Source organism: Talpa europaea, assembly GCF_964194135.1.
Source record: "Talpa europaea genome assembly, chromosome: 12".
In the NCBI taxonomy this organism is placed as follows: Eukaryota; Metazoa; Chordata; class Mammalia; order Eulipotyphla; family Talpidae; genus Talpa; species Talpa europaea.
Genome location: NC_140079.1, coordinates 44,987,396 through 44,995,763, shown reverse-complemented (window position 1 = coordinate 44,995,763; position 8,368 = coordinate 44,987,396). Strand labels below are relative to the sequence as shown.

Below are 8,368 nucleotides of genomic sequence, written 5' to 3'. Positions count from 1 at the left end.
TCTTCCAAGTCACTGTTGTTGCAATCTGGTGGGTGGTTTTCTTTTTGTGGTGTGTCTTTTTCCTGAGGATTTGCTTGGTTGCATGTAGTTTTTATTCTCCCTGCTGCTTGTTTTCTAATTTGTCCTGTGCATTGGGACACTGTGTTGCTGGGACTGGCCAGCATCTTTTTGGTGTGCTCTTTCTGGGATGTCGAAAACTAGTGGTCCATTGAGTCAAAAACTGTTATGTCTGAATTCTGGTAGGGCAGTAGTACTGTGAATATGTTAGTGGCTACTGTGTCAGAGAATTGCCTTCTTCTGTATTTGTTTAATTTCAAGGAGAGTCTTATGGTCCCACAGTGGTGGCAGGATCACCTGCTGGGCTCCAAATCGCTGGATCCCCCTCTGGGCTCAGAGTGGTGGCCAGACGGGGCTGGACTTGTGGGGGATTTTCAGCTCACAAACTTGTGGGGGGTTTTCAGCTTACCTCTGGCTGTGGGTGCAGCCCTTTCCCATCTCCACACAGTGTAGGTGTGTTGGGAACATGCCAAAGGTCCCAGATCTAAGATGGGGAGTAGGGAGGGCACTTCCGTCTGCCCACGGTCTGCCCTGGCACTGACTGGATCCCCTTCTGGGCTTTGGCAGCTAGATGGGGACTGGCTTGTAGGGGCTTTTCAGTTCACCTCTGGCTGTGAGCGCAGCCCTTTCCCAACTCCACACAGTCTAGGTGTGTAGCAGACATACAAAAGGTCCCTGATCTAAAATGGCCAATCTGGATAGCACTTCTGTGCAACCTTGGTCTGCCAGGGTGCTGACTGGATCCCCTTCTGGGCACAGGTGGCCGGATGGGGACCTGAGACTAAATTTTAACTCTAATTAATGATATCCCAAGATACTCAAGGCCGTGAAAAGAAGTTTGTAATTTTTCAGAGTTTCTGTAGACATGAGAGGCATAAACTGCCACATTTGTCACATGGGGAAGCCCCAGTGTAGGTCAGGAGACAGAGTCTGGCAGAGAGAGGAAAGCGTGGGTGAGAGCTTTTAGTCATATATAGGCAAGGCAGGGCAGGATAAATGGCTCGTGAGTAGTTAGTTTTAATGATTCTTTCAGAATTTGGATACTTTTCCTATTTCCTGGCACCTGGCCCTGGTGACTTTAGGGCAGGGGTTTATTGGCTTTTTGTGTGAGAGTTAGATATAAACAAGTGATTGGAGGTATAGATTCAGGACTAGTTGTTTTTGCATTAACAAGCAAAAATGTTAATAGAAAATGTTATTAGAAAATAACATTAATAGAAAAATGTTGTTGTCCTAAGAATTAGCTAGTGTCTCCATAGCCAGTAAGCTCTGCCTCCCTTTCCCTCTATGGCAAACCATTGTAAAAACTGAAAATAAAGACCATACTTAAGATGGTATTATAGCAATTGAGTGTTTTCCCAAACATTTGTAAAGATCATGTGACTTTCCTATTTCAATAATATGAACATAAACTGTTAATGTGCAGATTGAAGGGCACCCCAGGACCACCAAATATGCATGCTCTAGAGAGGTTCTGCCTTCTGCCACATAAAGACAAAGCATACTCTTAGTGTGTAAGGACTTTAATAGATTAGTGTGCATATAAAAAGAGACAAAGTGATAAAGTTTCCCAGTGAAACACCCAAAGCTACACATCCCCCTCAGGGGTAAATTCCCAAAAGGCTGGGCCCATAGAGGAACTCCTGAGGCTCAAAAGCTTGCCATAAATCTAAGGCATCTTCTGGCTGGGAACCACAAGAAAAGGCAGACTGGGTTAGGCAAGTGTGAGACAGAAGGAATAGAATTAAAATACAAATCAAGATTAAGGCTGCAATTATAAGCCTCCCCATACGTCTCCCACCACACCTCTATAAAACATTGTCAAAAGAAATAACAGAAAACACAAAGAAATGGAAATTATTCCTTGTTCATGAATAGGAAGAATCAATATTGTCAAAATGTCCATCTTAGTCAAAGAAATCTACCAATTCAAACAAATCCAGTAAAGAACTCAATGGCATGCTTCAAAATATAGAACAAATATTACTGAAATTCAAATGGAAATACAAAAATCCTGAATAGACAAAGCTCTCCTGATTAAAAAGGTTAACAATGGAGATATCACACTTCCAGACTCCAAACTATACCAAAAAGACATAATATTTAAAACAGCACAGTACTGGAAAAAGAAGAGACACATAGACCACTGGAATAGAACTGAATGCCTGAAATAAAACCATACAGTCATGGACAATAAAAGATTAATGTATATACACTGGAATAAAGAATACTTCTTCAAAAATGGCAATGGGTAAACTGGACTGCTACATGTGAAAATTGAAATTGATCACTGTCTCACACCATACATGAAAATCAACTCAAAATGGATGAAAAAAATGATGTAAGATATAAAACTATATAATATATAAAAGAAAGAGGGAAAACACTACATGACACAAATTTCAGAAATATCTTTTGGGGCCTTCCCTGGTGGCGCAGCGGTTGAGCTCTGGGTTGCGAGGCTGCCCGCAGCCTCTGCAGTGCCAGTTCAATCCCCGGCCACTGGCGAGGGTCCCACAAAATATCAAGTATTTTGATGACACTTTTTGATGACACATTTCAGGAAGCAAGGAAAAAAAGAATATAAAAACCTGGGACTGCATCAAACTAAAAACCTTTAGAGCATGAAAAACAGTAACCAAAGTAAGGAGACATCCTACTGACTGAGATAAAAATATTTGAACATCATACTTCTGACAAGGGATTGATATTGTAAATTTACAAAGATCTTATATAACTAAACAAACAACCCAATCATAAATAGGACAGAAGAGCTAAGTAGATATTCCTCTAAAGAAGACATGCAGATAGCCAATAGACATATGAAAATATGTTCATTTTTTATTATCAGGAAATGTAGATCAAAAGCACAATGAGATACCATCTCACACCTGTAAGAATGACCATAATAAAAACACCAAATTCAGTAAGTGCTGGAGTGGGAGTGGGGAACAAGGTCCCTCCTTAGTAGGTTGAATGTAGACTGGTTCAGACCCTATGTTCAACTATGTTGAAGTTCCTCTAAACACTAATAAGGATGTGTCATATGACCCAGCAATTCCAATCCTAAGAATCTACCCAAAGAAATATAAATACTAAGTCAAAAGGAATGTACACTCCTCTGTTTATTGCATGACAATTTCCAGTTGCCAAGATATGGAAACAACCTCAAAGAATGAAACAGAATAATGAATAAGATATGGCATGTACTCGTGATTAAAAAAGATAAATCATCACATTTGTGACAACATAGATATAGCTGGAATGGATTACAAAAAGTGAAATAAGTCACAAGGACAAAGATAAATACAGGATGATTTCAGTAATATGTAGAAAATAGACGAAAAAAAGACAAAGTCTTGAAATCTGACCATAGATCTGGGGCATTCAGGAGGGTTGAAGAAGATGGGGTGAAAACAGGAGGGTGAAGAGCACATTGAACTAAGAGTGAGGATCCCAGAAAGGGGAATGGTGTGGCTGGAGTAGAGGGGAGAGTGGGTCTAATGGAGGATATCTGGGGTTTGGTGGTCAGTATGGTGAAATAACATGCAGGTTTTGAGGTGTAAGCCTATACCCATAAGACCTACACTGTGGTTTAAGTCAGCTTCACTCAATAAATATAATTCATAGTAAATAAATGTGAAAAAAGACTGACACTTGTGTGGCATTAAGATGAAAAAAGTAATTCATCCTTTAAATGTTATCCACCATACAGTACTGTGCTGTTTTATTTATTTATTTTTTATTTTATACATTTTTTACATCATTTTTCATTTTTGCACAATGTATGTATTTTCATCTTGATTATAGTCCCATACAATTCCCACCCCCCTTGTTTTGATCCTACTCACTCCTCACCCCATAATGTGTCTCTGGTTTATAGTTGCTTTTTGATTTTGCTTTTTACTTTATTGTCATTAGGTTTTTACCTGGTCCCCAAATGCCCAAAAATAGATGACTGGATCAAGAAGATGTGGTACATATACACAATGGAATATTACTTAGCAATCAAAAAAATAAACTCATGCAATTTACAGCAACATGAATGGACCTGAAAGGGATCATACTCAGCGAAATAAGCAGAAAGAAAAGGAAAAATACTGGATGGTCTCACTCATAAAAGGAATTTAGAAATACTATGCTGTTTTAATTTATAAATCAGTGACATTCTGCAGGGGAGGAGGAGGGTGAAGAATCAAAAGAGTGGTGGGAAAAATACAAGAGACTATGGTGATGGGACATGGGTAAACTGGTGGTGGGAATTCCACAGGGTCTATACCTGAGAGGAGAAAGCATACATTGCACAAGAGCAATGGAAAATATATATATATATATAAAATAAAAAATAAAAACAATTATGTCTTTGTGTTAAACTACTGTATACTTTTAATTATATATTAATTCATAAATTCTTTTTGTTTCTATCCTTTCAACTTTCAATGTTTCCTTTCAGTATGAGATTATTTGAGTCTGTTCTGTACATATATTTGTGTATGTTTATAACAATAAAATTATGTGCAAATAAATATACATATATACATGGAAAATACTTTAAATATTTAATTTTGTTTTCAGCAAAATATGTCCATTGATTTGATTTCTATCTTGCAACAGTCATCTAAAATGATATTTCCTAACTCAAATTCTCTTCAGTAAAAAGGAAATTGAGGTTCTGGGAGAATACATTTTTCAAAGTTCCCCAAATGCCATTAAATCTCATGGTACACTTTATTTAGACACAAATGGAAATATACAACATGTATATTGTATATTGTAGCTTTGTATGGCTCTATTTATCACAAAGTACATTGTAAATAGACACAAATTATATTTTTCATGTTTAATAAATTACTTAAAAGGAAAAAGTTTTTTTTTTTTAATTTTTTTTTTTTATAGAGGCATGTTTTTTTTTATTTATTTATTTGTTTGTTTGTTTGTTTGTTCTGTTTACACATGCACTGGGTACAGTCAGAAGCGCGGGAGGGTGAGAGAATTCACCAGAGCCAGGGTGGGGAGCAGAGCAGGCAGAAGGACCGAAGTACACTGCTGAGGGGAGCAGCGGGCGGCAGGAGAGGTCTGCGCGCCATGTGGGACCCTCCTCTGGTGGCCGGGGAGCAGCCGGGGATCGAACCGGCGCCGCAGAGGCCGCGGGCAGCTTTGCAACCCAGCGCTCAACCGCTGCGCCACCGGGGAGGCCCAGGAAAAAGTTTTAAATGCCTGGTCAGAGTATGATACACAGACAGGTGACTGATTCAAAGTGAACAGAGGTGAAAGCTATCACTTCTACTTGAGAACATAGGAAAATATTAAGATATGGAATAGGAACCACAAAAATAAGTGAAAGAAACTCACATTTGAAACTCTTTTTCTGCAAAAATGGAACATGAAAGCAGATACATAAAAATGGTGAACTGAGCATATATTTCAGGGAGAGACCCCCTGGCACAGGCACCACCCTGGATGAACCTCAGAAACACAAAGTAGAGACTCAAGCTACCTGTGGAGCCCTGGGCAGAATGGCTCATCACACATTCTTTCTGGTCCTCAAGGCCTGATATTAACTCACTTACATGTAGGATGGTCTGTCAGTAGTAGCTAACTGATATTACAGTGAAGGTGAATAGAAGTGAGGAGAATTATTAATATAATAATATGAACTGGTTTGGGTTTTGTTTGGCATTCATTGTTATACCTAATTGATACGACTGTATTTAAAAATTCTATGCAGGTAATTTCAGGTAACTAGGAGAGGTGGTGTTTTTTAGTAGCAAAACTAGTGAATTGAATCCATGACTAGACAGGAATTTAAGTTCTCTCATAGTCATCCTTTCATCATAAAAGATGATAGAATCCCTTGTGCAATGGAGATATATAAAGTGTGATGATATCATAGCATTAAATCACTATCCTTTTCCTTATGCAAAAAATGAGAAGGGGTCTATTTCCTTTAGACCTAAGAAAGCAGCCCCAGCTTTAGTAGCATCAAAACTGTGTGAGCAGGGCCTCCCCTGGTGGCACAGCGGTTGAGCACTGGGCTGCGAAGCTGCCCGCAACCTCTGCAGCACTGGTTCGTTCCCTGGCCACCAGCGAGGGTCCCACAAAAAAACCCAAAAAACAAAAAACTGTGTGAGCAGAGAATGACAACAAATGAATCAGATTTTTTTTTTTTGCAATTCCAATCATTATTAACACCCTTACACCAGATATGAATCCTCCATATTTGAAGATGTAGATGTGCTGCATGAAACACAATTATTTTGTATTGTAATATATTATGCGATTTAATTTTTTCCCATCATATTGATTATATATGATTCTAAGATCATATTAAGTTATTAAAATGAGTCTTGGTGAAGACTCAAATGTGTGATAATCATGTTGATGTGGACTAACGGGCTTTTCATGCACTGAGCTGAAGGAGAACAGGATTCTAAGGAGGTGAATAAAACCTAGTATGTATGGAGCCCACTGTATATTAGCATCTTTGTTGTCAGAAAGTTGGTTAATGTAGTGAGCACAAAAGGATGACATACTCAAATCTGAAAAGCTTTGTTTTTGTTCTTCCTCTGTTATCTCTGTTACAAAATTATATATGTTTCCTTGGTCACAATGCATAGTTGTTTTCTTTAGAAGTAGCAGAACTTGATGACTTTTAACTGCAACAAAGTATCTGGTATGATACATGACATTTGTGAAAAAATATTCTAAAACATCCATTTTGTCTCTCTTATCTACATTTTTCTGATTTAAGTTTTGAATAATTTTGATAAAGTTGGAAAACCAAAGAGGAAAAAGCTGTTAGAGATTAGAAAGAATGAAAAGTTTAATAAAGTGAGTTACATATTTGAATAGAGAAATTGAGGTATAAGAGGAAATTCCACAATAAAAGAATAAAATAAAAGAACATGCTCTATTTCTTAGTTTGATCAGTTAAGCCCAATTTCTATTAACCTCTATTGTCTAAAATTATGGGTGCTTCTTCTACCTTGGGACAATTATCTTTTTGTAGTTTTCTTTAAAATGAATGTTCTCAGAGCCTCCTTTATATCTTTGTTCCTCAGGCTGTAGATAAAGGGGTTCAGCATGGGTGTGACTATAGTGTTCATCACAGAGGCTATTGCACTTGAACGTGAGCTTTGGGGAGCAGCAGAGCTAAGGTACACTCCAAGGATTGTACAATAAAATAAGGAGACAACTGAGAGGTGAGATGCACAGGTGGAAAATGCTTTATACTTGCCCTGAGCAGATGGGATTCTACGGATGGAGGAAACTATCTTAGAGTAAGAGTAAAGGATACCAAAGAGGCAACCACCACCCAGTAAGATTGATCCAAAATATATCATCAGGCTATTGAGAAAGGTGTCAGAACAGGCCATTTTGATCACCTGATTGAGCTCACAGAAAAAGTGTGGGATTTCCACATTTGTACAGAAGGACAGCCGTAACAACACTAAGCTTTGTATTAAGGAATACAGAACACTGATGATCCAGATCACCAGAACCAGCAGCCCACATAGCCGGGGATTCATGATGACCATGTAATGCAGGGGGTGGCAGATGGCCACAAAGCGGTCATAGGACATCACGGTGAGGAGATAGACATCCAACCCTAAAAACAGTAAGAAAAAATATACCTGGGTGATGCAGTCTTCATAGGTTATGGCTTTGCTGTGTGTGTCTGGAGGTTCAGCAGCATCTTGGGGACGGTGGTGGAGGAGAAACAGATGTCAGCAAAGGACAGGTTGGAGAGGAAGAAATACATGGGGGTGTGGAGGTGGGAATCAGAGCTGACAGCCAGGATGATGAGCAGGTTTCCAAACACAGTAATCAGGTACATGATGAGGAATAGTCCTAGGATGAGGAGCTGGAGTTCTGCTGCCTCTGAAAATCTCAGCAGGAGAAATTCTGAAACTTGTGTATCATTGATTGGTTTCATGTAGTGAAGTTGACTTACAGGAAAAAGGGAAATAACACGATTTATTTTTATAAACATTTGTTACAAACCTACCTGATATGTCTCCATTTATATTTTTATAAGAAGTTAATTATAATGCTTTGTGTGTGATTTCCTCTAGGGGATACTTAGTGACACCTCTGATATAGAATTTCTGTCCAAATCAAATTTTTCCCCATGGATTGTGTGTTATACAGTTTTACTAATAAATTATTTTAGTTCAAGAATGTAAATTGATTCCTGACTGTGCTTTAGGCATACTCTAGGCAAAGAGTTTAGGGCATTGTACAATGATATTCCAATTCAATGGTAGAAAAAAATGTAGAAGCAAGCAATAAAATTATATAACATTTTAGG

General features: G+C 38.4%; 1 pseudogene across 1 annotated transcript; it reads right to left on the bottom strand.

The window, feature by feature from the left end:
- Nucleotides 1-7,052: 7,052 nt before the first annotated feature.
- LOC311181552 (olfactory receptor 7A10-like) lies at nt 7,053-7,993 on the bottom strand (annotated as a pseudogene). Its single transcript has one exon. The product of its transcript is annotated as an olfactory receptor 7A10-like (transcript).
- Nucleotides 7,994-8,368: the final 375 nt, after the last annotated feature.